The 12,914-nt window shown below is 48.9% G+C and overlaps 1 protein-coding gene across 29 annotated transcripts in view; it reads right to left on the bottom strand.

Annotated features, from left to right (window-relative positions):
• Nucleotides 1–12,914, bottom strand: part of CAMK2B (calcium/calmodulin dependent protein kinase II beta) — a 704,764-nt gene that overhangs the window by 251,197 nt on the left and 440,653 nt on the right. The gene's annotated exons all lie outside the window — the stretch shown is intronic.

The raw sequence follows: 12,914 nt of genomic DNA, 5'->3' as shown, positions 1-12,914 counted from the left end.
ATTCCGTGAGCGTGTTGATGGCCTTTTTCGTTACCTTGGCTGGGAAGGGAAGAAGAGAAATGGACATGTAATTTTTCATATTTCCAGGATCGACGGTGGGTTTCTTAAGTAGCAGGTTGATCTCTGCATGCTTCAACTCGATCAGGAAGGTGATGGTTTTGATGGAGCGGTTACCTGTCCGACATAGCTCAGGGGCGATGGTGGTGCTGGCTCAGTTGATGATGTGGTGTGGGCACGGGTGCGAGGGTGCCCCTGAATGGATAGAGTTCATGGGTTTTCATGTGTCATCTGTGGAGATGGGGGTCCACTGGCTCAGAGTCGGCTGGGCGGTGGGGTCTGTGGTGCTGCTGGTCCACAGTGGAGGTGGGATTTGGCCTCTCAAACCTTCGTATATGTCCTGGATTTTACAATTGAAAAATGGGGCAAGGTCATCACAGAGGTCTTGAGAGGGGGGGGTGGTCTCTGGTGTGCTCGCCGAGGTTTGTGAATTCCTTGACTAAGCTAAAAAGCTCTTTGCTGTTGTGAGCGTTAGTGCTGATGAGTTCCTGGATGGCAGCCTTTCTGGAGGCTCTGATGCTTTGGTGGTGCGCGGTGACGGCGTCTTTGTATGCTGTGTGGTCTGCCATGTTTTTTGCTGTTTCTCCATTTTCATTCTAGTCGTCTGCAGGCGAGTTTATAATTTTGGAAGTCGGTTTTGAGCCAGCTGGGATTCTTGTAGTGCTGAGTTCCAGCAGGTTTTCTTAGGGGGGCTACGGTGTTTGCACAGTCGGCAATCCAGCGGTGGAGGTTGCAAGCCAAGTTGTTTGCATCCGTGTTCTCCGGTGGAGGGAAGAGGCTGAGTGCATTGGTGAGCTGGGCTTCGGTGACTTTGCTCCAGTTCCTGCAGGGCGTGCGGGGGAGGTGTAGTGGCTTATGGTGGTCTTGGTAAATATGAAGTGGACGCAGTGATGATCGGTCCAGAAGTGGTCAGAGGTCCGAGGGTGGGAGATATTGTTTCCTGCTGAGAATACGGGGTCAAGGGTGTGTCCTGCTGAGTGAGTGGGAAGGTTGACCAGTTGCTTGAGTCTGAGAGCAGCAAGGATGTCCAGGACGGATGTGGTGTTTGGGTCGTTGCGGCTTTCGAGGTGAAAGTTGAGGAAGCCGAGGAGGATGTATTTGGTGAAGGTGAGGCCACGGGGGCGATGAATTCAGCAATGGCTTCGGTGAACTGGGGGTGGGGTCCGGGAGGTCTGCAGTCAAGGGTGCCGTGGAGAAAGGTTTTTGGTTCGGTCTGGATTTGTAAGTGCAGGTGTTCGGCGGTGTTTGTCTGGGTCTGGGCCTCTGTTATGGTCATAAGGCGGAGTGTGTCCCTGTAGGTTATGGCGATGCCTCCTCCTGGTCGGTTGACGCAGTCTTTGTGAACTATTTTTTAACTGTCTGGGATGGTGGTAGCGTTGTCTGACTCTGAGGTGGGTGTTATCCAGGTCTCCGTGAGGAGGGTGACGTCAGGGGCAATAGAGTTGAGGAGATCTCATACTTCTAATGAGTGCTAGACGATGGAGCGGGTGTTGAGAAGTATGCATCTGAGGTGTCCGTCTGGGCTCCGGAAGGGGTGCTGTGGCATCCAAGGGCTGGTGAAGGTGCAGTTGTGACAGGAGAAAAGGCCTTGGGAGTCCTTTGGAGAGGCGTGTTGGCATGAGATGGAGTCTGTGGTGTTGAGGGCGCATAGGGTGCAAGCATGATACCGATAAATGGTGCAGAGACCAAGATCTATGGCGCTGGGCAGGGTCCAGTAGCGGACAGGCACAGATGGGCTTGCCTTAGGCGCGCCAATGGCATGGCTGCACAGCGGCTACCATTAAGAAGGGGAGGGAGGTGGGAGGTGGAAGGGGTCGGTCTGCGGAAGGATGGGAAAGCGTGTGGCAAGGAGAGGGGCGGGGCTGCAGGGGAGCAAGCGCAGGGAAAACAGACAGAAAGAGGAGAAGAATAAAAAAGGCAGAAGAAAAACAGTAAAAACAGCAGAGAGAGGCTGAAAGGCAGCAGAGACAGACAGAAGGCCACCATTAGGCCACCATGGATGAGGTGCAGGCGGGTGCCTGTGTGTGGAGGGCCGAGAACTGGGAGCCTAGCAGCCTCACACACACACAGGGCAGCAGCAACAGGTGGTGATGCATGGGGGAGCTGCACAAATGCTGACCAAGGTCAGTGTAAGTTTGGTTCTTCATCGCACAGCGCCTGCCATTAAGAAGGGGAGGGATGTGTGAGGGGTCGGTCAGCTGGGCAGCAGGAGGGCAGAAAGCGCATCGCAAAGAGGGCGGCATGGCCATAGGGGCAGCAGCGGCGGGAAGCAAGTGCAGGAAAAGCAAAAAAAGGAAGAACAGACAAAAAGAGAAGAATAAAAAAGGCAGAAGAAAAGCAGAAAAAAAGCAGAGTGACGCAGATAGGCAGCAGAGACAGACAGAAGGCCACCTGCTAATAAAAGGGGCCGGGCGCACGTGCTTTGGGCCAGTTCCAGTAACCACAATGCTGTGTCTGTGTGGTTATTTTAGGTAGCATAAGAGCCTAGTGCCCCCAACACTACAATGGTGACGAGTGGGTCTGTCCCCACAAGCGTGTTGGCAACTACTTTGCTGTTCCCCGTGGGGTAAAAGTAGCCTCCGCCTAAGGCACCCCTGCACCCACTGCCAGCACAACAGCAACTGGCGCAGGGTGAGAAGAAGGTGACTCAGTGCGGACACCGGCATCCCCAGGTGAGGCCCCGGCAGCCGCCTGCCTGCCACAAGACCGCTCGCCGACCATTGCTGCCCCCCCCTTCCAGGAGCGGAAAAGCCCACCTGCTGCCCAGCATGCCACCATCTGGTCCCAGCAGAAAAAGAAGGGAGAAGCACCCTTCTGTGAAGAGTCAATCCTGCTAAACGAACCAAACGAGTGGGGTGGTGCCATCGGTGTGCAGGAGGGGAAGCCACTACCAAATACAAGCTCGCTAATGACCCCCTGCAACGACACCCATATGTGGTGACAAGACGACGCCATCACTACCGACATTAAGCGGAGCGCATATGTCCTTCTGAAAGTCTGAGGAATACTGGGAGGCCACTCTGGATTTGCGTGTAGACCCTGCGAGGCCGGCAGTGAGGGAGAAGCTGACGCGACAGCAAAAGAGTGCCCCGCCGCAGATGGCTACAGCACCACCAGGAAGTAGTACCCAGCGGCAACTTGCACTGGGAGAAGTGAGGCCAGCAACGCACACCCACAACAGACTGGATGCCCCCAATTAATGGCCAAAGGTAGATGAGGCCCGTCACCTACTGCACCAGCTCTCGTCCTCCAGCAAGTAGGGGTACGTCCTGTGGCCGGACTAGCACCGAGTGACCCTAGCTCCTGTCTCTACCGCACCCACAAGGACAGGTTTGGCCTGCAAAGCACTGCGCTCCTGTTGCTGCACACCAGCAAAGAGGAGAGCTACATTTAAGCCTGACGCTGATCCCTGCCATGAATGCAGTGCCATTCGATTCTGCAGCACTCATTTGCAGAGAAACAGCACGGAGAAGTTTACTGTGGTAAACATAGTCAAAGTGGCAACACCACATACAACAGCACCACCTAGTGGCCGTTCTCCGCAAGGGCATTGTGTGCCAATTAAGCCACTGTAGCATGCGCAATGAACTGGTCTTCCTGAAGGGAATGCAGGGACTGTTCAAAGTGAGTGACACACATACCCAGTGGCCTGCCCAGCGTTTAGAAGGGAGAGTGCTAAGTCCCAGCAGCTGCCACCGCATATGAAGGAGGTAGTGCCACACGCACCCAGCGGTAAACGGCCACCAGGAGAACGACCATGCAGGGCACCAGCAGAGGGCGCTCAGGAAGAAGGTCCGAAAGCATGAAGTCAGAGGTGCGCAGAGGACCATACCAGCATACCTGACAGCACAGGCAGGAGCCCTGTGAAAGGGAAAGCCCTCTTAGAAACAGAAGCAATGTTGAGCGAACGAGGCTCCGCCAGCCAGCCACATCCCAGCACCAGGTGGCCACCGTTGGCCTATCAGTGAGCTTGTCACGAAGAGTGACCAACCCTGCCAAGCAAACCGAAACAGAGACAGGAGTAAGTGGCGTGACGATGCAGTCTCAAGGTGCAAGCGCTGAGCCCTCGAGTGAAGACTGGAAGAAGGAAAAGGTGACCCTCCAGTCAAGGAGCGGACCACCAGGAACATCCCTGAGGAAGGGACAGGAACTGCGTGAGGTCCACGAGGAGAAGGAGTCAAGTTCTATTGACAGGACGAAGCCTGCAAGAGGCCGCAATCGAAGACGATGCACCGTCTGAGGTGCAGCACACAACCAGCGAGAGGTCCATGTGATGCAACATGTGACCCGTGGTGCAACGCCACCTCACAAAAGTAAATGGAAAGGATAAGCGAGAAGAACGTGGCACAATGCCATGTCGTGAAGAAGGTCTAACGATGAAAAGTGTGTGACCGACCTGCCAAACCCAATACCAGGAACACCACAAGTGCACATGAAAAAAGGGAGAATAGCGATAGGACTGAGGACTCATACCACTACTGGAGATGGCATTCATCAACACAAGCCAGCCACTGGGGTGCATAGACTTCACCGGAGACAGCTTCGCAGGTGGACTAACAGTAAGCCGCCAGCAAGCGCGAACCGCATCCTGGCCCAGCGCTTCACAGTGTGACCGTCCATACACCTGTCAACGGCTGCTTGACAGAGATGGCATCCCTGCGAGTAACTAAACATGCTGAACAAGAACCACAAGTGGCTACAAAGTCCCTCGAGTCATCCCATCTGCAAGCAAGACACCCCCACCTGTTGAGCAAACTATTAGTTGGTAAGATCGTCATCATTACCAGGTGCATCACTCGAACCACCTAAGGAACGTTGCGTCAACAGAGTGGAGCCGCAGAGGTTGACATGGCATCCCTGGCACTGTGGAAGGCTGACCACCCAGAAATCTGCCATGAGCTCCTGTCGTCCCGAGACCTGCTGGAGAGAGCATATTCAACCATTGGACCATCTACCCTTGGGGTTGCACGAGGTTTTTACGCAGCCCGTTTGGGAGTTCCGCAGTGACCCCTTGGCGCGGCCTATGAGAATCCCGCACAGCCCACGCAGCCCTGTGGCAATCCAGGGGCAAGGGCCTCAAGGGAATTCCAGTGAGAGGGGAATCCCGACAAGAGAGATATGTCAGAAGCAGCTCCACAACAGGCACCGGGAAGCACTGAGGTCGCAGAGTGAGACTGGCCCCCCAAAGACTATTGGACGAAAGCCCATGCACCTGTATCCTATAGGCCTGAGCACAAACCCTCAGACAACCACCCTTCGTGGCTGCATGACCAACTTGCACATGGTCCTATTGGCTTTTCTCGCTCGGTCTGCGATAGGCCCTGCACAATCTACTCAGTCCCGTGGCAGCCCAGCAAAAGGGCCTTGAGGAGACTCCTGTGCAATCGAGTCCTGGCTCAAGAGGGAAGCCTGAAGTTGCTGTACTAGTGGATGTTAGGAAGCACCAAGGCTTTCAAGAAAGATACCCTTCCATCCATGTCATCCTCAGTCTTTGCAGGTTTGCTATCTATGGAGCCTGAATGCCATCAGAGAGATCTCTGCATTGGACTCCCAACCGCTCGTGATGCACTCACTTTGAACTCTGTAAATAAACTTCACCACTGCTCAGGATGCAACAACCCAGTGGTCTTTGTAAATAGACTCCAACACCGTGAGCCCAGGTGGGACAGGACCAACAGTGTAACCTTATGGACAGACGATTGAGGGATCCGGGCTTCATCAACACTGCCATTCATGCCCAGAGTAGTTTGGTTAAACTACAGAGGCGTGCCATGATGCTGGGTGCACCCAGCTCCAGCTGCACCTGTCCAGTCATCGTGTCTAGTAGACTGCCTGAGGAGACTCAGTGGTGTTTATTTTAGTGTTTATTCTCTCCCATGGGTTAGTCTTGTTTGTTTTTTTCTTAATAAAATTTGGGAGGTATGTAAAGTCCGGCTGGACTCATACTAGTGTCTCTAACATGACGTGATTCCGCCAGCCACTCTTTGAAGGCTGGCTTCCACACTCACCAGACAGCCATCCATCACAGGTGTCACCGGTCAGGTGACCCTCCTAATAAAAGGGCCCAGACTCAAGTGCCCTGGGCCAGTTCCTGTAACCACAATGCTGTCTCTGCGTGGTAATTTTAGGTAGCATGAGGGCCTAGGGCCCCCAACACTACTGATGGAATGGCCAGAGGTCTGAGCGGCATGGGGACTACGAGCGGTATGCGGCGGTAAGAAGCAGGCGGCACTCAGCTCTAGTCAGATCCTGAACTGTGTGGAGAGGATCAGGGCTGGCTGTGTCTGGCCCCTGACAAAGGCAGAGACTGGAGGCAGCTGTGCAACGCAGCATGCGCTCCTAATCCCCCGGTGAGGGCAGGCAGGCATGATCTGTGTGAGAAGGGGGTTTGCCGGAGAGTGGAACCATAGCTTTATCCCGATATATGGGTGTGCGTGGAACTCTGGAAGAGCTTGGGCCACCGCCGAGTTGAAGGCTGATGTGCGGCGGCACAGTTATAACCTCTTACCCTTTTCACAGCACTACACCAGCCAGAGCTGAACTTAAATGCAGTGGCGGTCTTCCTAGATGCGACTAAGGCGTTCGATTACTTGGAATGGGCGTACCTGCTAGGCGTCCTCTCAAGAATGGGATTCACTCCAGGGTTTATATGTTGGATTAAGCTCTTCTACCAGGAGCCTACTGCCAGTGTTACGTTAAATGGTCTACTGTTGGTACACTTGAGGGTCGGTAGGGGCTTGTGGCAGGGTTGCCCATTATACCCTCCACTGTATGCGCTGGCATCGGAGCCACTGGCATGTGCAATACGCCAACTGCACGTGGTCAGGGGCTGGAGTTTCTCCTTGAGAAATGTGACTGTCTCCCTACAAGCAGATGACATCACACTTTACCTCCGTGAGCCGGCCCATATCTTGAGCCCTGTGGTTAAAGAGTTTACTCTCTTTGGGATGTTCTCAAGTATCTCAATAAACTGGAACAAGGCCACTGTATTTCCCCTCTCTCCGGGGACTCCGACATGCACACTGCACTACCCCCTCCCATGGTGCACAACGTCAGTCAAATGTCTTGGAGTTTGGATTAGTAGGGAAAAGGCCACTATCGCGCCAGAGAATTATGGTGTTACGGTTTCAAAACTGGAAGACAGCATTGTCAGATGGAAGGGGCTGCCCTGGTCACTGGCTGGCAGGCTTGCCATAATGAAAACGGTGGAACCACACAAATCGCTTTACCTAATCTGTAATGTCCCCATAATACTGACACAAGAATTTTTTTTAACATGTTGATCCCCGCTGATAACCCTGTCATGTACTCGGAGGCAGCCCAGAATTAGCTGAGAAGTGCTCAGACCACCATATGCACCAGGCAGGTTGGGTGCTCGTGATTTTGATTTATACTGCAGCTGCATGCAGGCAGAGTTTGCACATTTTTGGCTACATCTTCAGCGCTATATGGTGCACATGGCGGCTGAACGGGACACAGCACAGGCCCACTCACTGCATTCGATAGAAGGCTGACCCCCAAAGTTCACTGTGCAGAGTTTAACATGGTAAACTGTAAGATGTGGGCATGGGATAGGTTCTGACTGCACCAGATTGTCTACTCCACTATCCAGCCCCTGACACACTACCCGCTTGCACAACTTACAGAGGAGAAGCAGGTGCTCTATAGACTTCAAATATGGGGTATACACAAGGTGGGCTACATTTTTCAAAACATCAAGTTTCTTGAGCATCCTGGCTGGGAAAGCGTGACAGCTTCTTCAGCAGTAGATACCTTGGTCTACATGAGGCTTCATGCTTTGTGCAACACCAATTTCCCTTTCTTAACACAGGAGCCTGAGCCTAATAAGGGACTAGGCCTACTGATTAATCCCGCAAACATTTGGTCACAGTTCTTTACTGTGCAATATAACAGAGGCTCCGGCCATCAAGCCGCAGGTCAGAATGCAATGGGAGGCTGAGCTGGGAATGCTGCTCACTGATAAGAAATGGATATACTGCTGCAAGCAGCTGGGAGAACTGTCCCCAAACAGGAGACTGTGTCTTATCCACTTTAAATACTTACACCAGCTATATCATACCCTCCTGAGTGTGACCAGATATGGGGGAGAATGGTTTCCCCTTGTCACAGATGCAAAGCCCCTGTAGCAGACTGGATACACATGTCCTGTGCATACCTTGGGGAATACTGGGATGAAGTGTTTCGCAGGATTTCAGATAAGATTCACAAGCCCCTACAGACATCCTTGAAAGTGGCCTTGTTAGGATACAGCGAGGCGGTGAGGAATGACCCACAGCACTTCATCTCCCTTGCTTTACATTTGATAAACAACCAAGTGGCGTGTGTATTGGGCAGGGGGAAAATGTCCCCACAATGGAACGATGGTTACAACACATGATATACTGTAGTGGTCAATTGGAACTGTACTATTTTACGTTGCAGGCTGCCCGCAGGCCCAGGGATATTTGTGGCCCTCAATAGATTTACTTGTCAAATGGAGCTACCCATGTGGCTTAGATGTGGCACCCAAGTTCCTCAGGAGTAAAGGTTGGTTCCACTTCCCTCTTTTTGCATTTTAAAATCTGTTGGCATGGTTAAATCTGGCCATACACTGGGTCTGAGGCTGTCTTCTCAAGAGGGTGGGTACTGTGTCCCCCACAGGGAATATATGTAAGATTGGATTATGATGATTTACTTAGGCTTTCCCCCTGTCAGATACTGTAAGGTTCCCCATGAAGGGATGAGTCCATTATATTATACATATACATAGACTTGCAGTGTTTTTAATAAAATAAAACTGTCAAAAAAACTAGAGCACTTGATAACATCCGTAGCCAGGTTTTTTTTTATTTTATCAGGTGCGCTAATTATTGCATCTATTACTCACCCACTCTTACTGAGGGCTTCAGGATTATGAAAAGTCTGAAAAAATTAGGAAAGCCTGACTGTTAAATTTACTCAAGCCCAACAATTAGCCCTCATATTCTCTCACTAGAATGAAGTGAGAGTTGAATGTGACTCTCATTCTATCTCTGTCTGAATGTTGAGGCCCAACTGTAAATTAAATTGTATTTCCTTCCAAGTTATGAAAGGCTTTTCCTTCATCCAGATGGGATATCAATTGAGGGTAGGATTTGTTGAAAAACTACAAGTCAACCTTATGAAAAATCTCCTTTTTTATGTCTTACAGCAATTATAAGCCCACATGCAGACAGCTTGTTACTGCTCTGGGTTGTCAAATGTGGGATATTTTGCTTAAAGATTATGGTCATGAGCAGACATAGTTTGGGGAAAGGCATAGTGGAGAGATCTGATAGGACAGAGTTCGGTAATATCATCCTATATCTGACTCACTGTAAATAAGACAAGAAATGGTGGTCACACTATGTAGCTAGTTGGGACCTGCAGTAGTGGATTAAATCAAAGTCCAAGGTTTTGCAGTGGCATGTGGAACATCTCTTCGGCTGTTTCAAGTCTGTTAAGTAGTGATAGCTGGTTATTTGTCGTGGACTAGTACAATACTGGATGATGGACATGACCAGTAAATGTTTTGTCTTATGTGTGTGTGAGAGTATCAAGAAGCGTAATGAAATTATTATGTAGTCTGTATGAACTACAAATGACTGTGTGACTGCCGAGTGTTAAGATATTGGAATTAGTGTGAGTCAGGTGGGTTAAATATTGCATTGTAATTGCATCTTTAATGTGCTTACAGTGCTTACTACTCTTGAAGAGGCACTGAAATGCTTTATATAGGGCAGCAATGCTGGCCCGGAAACTAAGGTTAGTGGTTTTTCAATGGTTTTAGGAAGTAGTCTTCTGCTCCTAAGGGTACCACTGCAAGCATTTAGTCCACTTTCTAAGTAGTAGATTAGATGTGAATTTGGACAAATAGTTGTCAGTACTGTTAGAACTACAGAAGGTGAATTGTTGTTAGGTAGTAGGGTTATGACTTTTAAAACAGAGTCTGTGATCTTTGAGACAAGGAGTGGGCATTTTGCAGAAATACAGAAATAGGGATTATGGTGAACATGCATGTGACACAGGGTAGGCTGCACTCAGAGAGAGGAGCCATGAAGAGGATGAAATGTAAAAGGAGGTTCATTTGAGAGAAAAAATAGGGGCAACAAATGGAACATTTAAGTCAAGATCAATTTTCATGGGAATTCAGAAGAGGATGTTTTGAGATCACAGGCAATCTTAGGTTGAGAGACTGTTTGAAAGTGAGACAGTACTATATTAAGTACTTCGGACATGTTCTTTATGGGTCACAGTTGCTACGTGTAAAGAACCACAGTCCTGAAGCAGAAACTGTATAGTCCGGTTGGGGAAAAGAAGGCAGCTTAAGGTTCTCATTTACCTTATATAGGTTTGTGTGTGTTCTTCTCTAGCCTGGGTTAGCAAGCTAACTAGATTGCTTTCTTGCTCTTTCTTTCATACTTCTAGCTTTCTTTCACTATATCAGTATTTCAGAAAGTCTCTTTGTTTTTTACTTTCTTCTTCCTCATCTCCTATTCCAAACCTTTCAATTTTAAAGTTGTGAATGCTTTTGGAGAACAACCAGTTAAAAGGACATTGCTCCACAATTCCTGTAATTTTTGTTCTTCCTTCCTTACTCCATGTAAATCCTTTTGGTCGCATGTCGGTTTTCAGGCGTCTTTCTCTTAAACTCCATCTTGTACAAAATTTCATTATGTAAAGTCTTGAGTAGTTAGTTGGTTACTCTATCATGCCCAGGATTCACACATGATGGTGCTTTTGCAGAACTTAATCACATTCACTTCTGTGATGCATGTCATGGTGCACTGCATGTTAGTACTGCATAAAAAAAGTCCCACAAGGGAAACAAGCATTGGGAAAGCCAATTGTTCTCCCTTGCTAAAGGTGAATTAGTGGCCCAATCGCTTTACCAATGGCCTATTGGCCATGTTAAAATTATAGAAAATATTTTTCTTCATGTCACGCAAGGCAGCAGCTAGCCAGAAGATAGCAAACAGTATTGTGCTTTCAATACCTTTAACATGGCCTGTCATCACTACTGAGCTTGCCATTAACTTCAAAAGCCTCCAGCTTTGGCAAAACCAATTACAATTATCATAGTGGCATGAAAGATGGGACGGTGGAAGCGGGTGACAAAACTTAAAATAAATAAATGAAAATAAGTGGTCAAAAAGAGGTCCATGAAAGTGCAGAGGGGCACCATCCAGAGCATCACCAAGGCCTCCATTTGGCTCCTGGAGTGTGATGGAGAAGCACCAAAGGTGAAGCTGGGAAGGGAGAAAAATAATGGGGAAGTAACAGAAAGTGAGCGTGTCCAGTTCTAAACATGAAATGTCATTGAGTGCTAAGCAAGTAATGACATACCATGATGTCAGCAGTGGAAAGCTACACCACAGCCAATCGGAAGCAAGGGTAAAGAAGTTATGCTTCAGAGGCGGTACAGAAACAGAATAGGGGAAAGCTATCCAATAAAGAACATGGAACTGATATTGACAAGACAGCCATCTAATCTACTCTAAGAACTCAGTGGGAAAGGATGCTCTGGAGTTCGTAAATGAGGAATGGGAAGAAGACTATGGGTGGAAGCCATAAGAGCAGGATTCTGATTAGTAAGGTTAAAACCCACTGCTTAATTTGTGACAGAATGACTGCTGGTGCCCAAAGTTCTGCTTAGAAGCCTAGGACCAGCACTATTAAATCTTGGCCCACAGTATGCAAAGGCTGCGTAGCCTTGAATATACCTCATCCCTTATTAGCTGACACTGCCTGACACTCCCTCCACCCTTTATCTCATTCTTGCCTTACAGGTTCCTGCTTTCTCCCTTTGTGATGTTTTTTTTCCATATTTCTCTTCCTTTTCCACACTTTTTTAAACCCTTTTTATTAAACATTTTTAACAATGTAAAATGTCACATTTGAGCACTTTAGGCATCTGTTATAGTGAAGAAAGGGCTGAGTGAATTGATACCAATGGAGGAGTAAACAGAACATAAACAGTGGTAGTGGCATGGGAGCAACATAGATAACATAGATAAAAGAACATATCGAAGGCTTAGGATGTCTGGATGGGACAAGAGTGGGAAGCGCCAGCAGGGAGGCCCAGGTTGGGTTAGTTGATAGGGTATGTATTAAGATAAAAGTTTCTGGGGACAATTATAGTCCTAGGGGTTGGAACGGCAGGTCAGGTCTTCCAATGTGGGAGGGGATTTACGTATGTGTGTGTATTGGGCATGCTACAGGGGAGCACGAAGCTCTTGGTATAGGGCGGGAGGTCATCACCTTTAATAGTGGCCTGAAGCTGGATCAACATAGCCTACAATTCCATTGATATGGGGTGTTTGTGAAGGTCCTTTCATTCTTAACTGCAAATCCTCTCCCTTTCCCCCCTGATTGTTTTTCACTCTCTTGCTCAGTAAATATATGATGAGGAAAAATAAGTGCTAGTCCCCAAAAATTAGTGCTGGTGGACCCCGCTGGCAACCACTGGCTCAAATAAGCACTTTTGAAACTCCATTCATACAGCACATTACACATCCATTCCATGAAGAAAGCCACAACTAACTGATTAATGTGTAAGGGGGTGTGGGAAAGTAAAGCAACACTTTGGCACACACCATGGGGAGACACAGTGGTGTCACAAACTATCAAGTGACATTGGGCTGGTGATGACAAGAGATTTTAAAAGACTGTAGGATACACAACGAATAGCATGTTTTGATACATGGTGGTCATATTTATGGGCAAATGGTGCCTCAAGAAATTTGACAAATCCTAGGGGAATTATGGAGAATAGTAGCCCACCACTGTAAGGAAGACACACAGAGCCAGCAAGATGAATGAATGGCAACAAGATGAAT

The sequence above is a fragment of the Pleurodeles waltl genome, chromosome 11 (assembly GCF_031143425.1).
Source record: "Pleurodeles waltl isolate 20211129_DDA chromosome 11, aPleWal1.hap1.20221129, whole genome shotgun sequence".
Lineage (NCBI taxonomy): Eukaryota > Metazoa > Chordata > Amphibia > Caudata > Salamandridae > Pleurodeles > Pleurodeles waltl.
The sequence above is the reverse complement of the archived record's forward strand: the minus strand, read 5'-3'. Positions and strand labels throughout refer to the sequence as shown.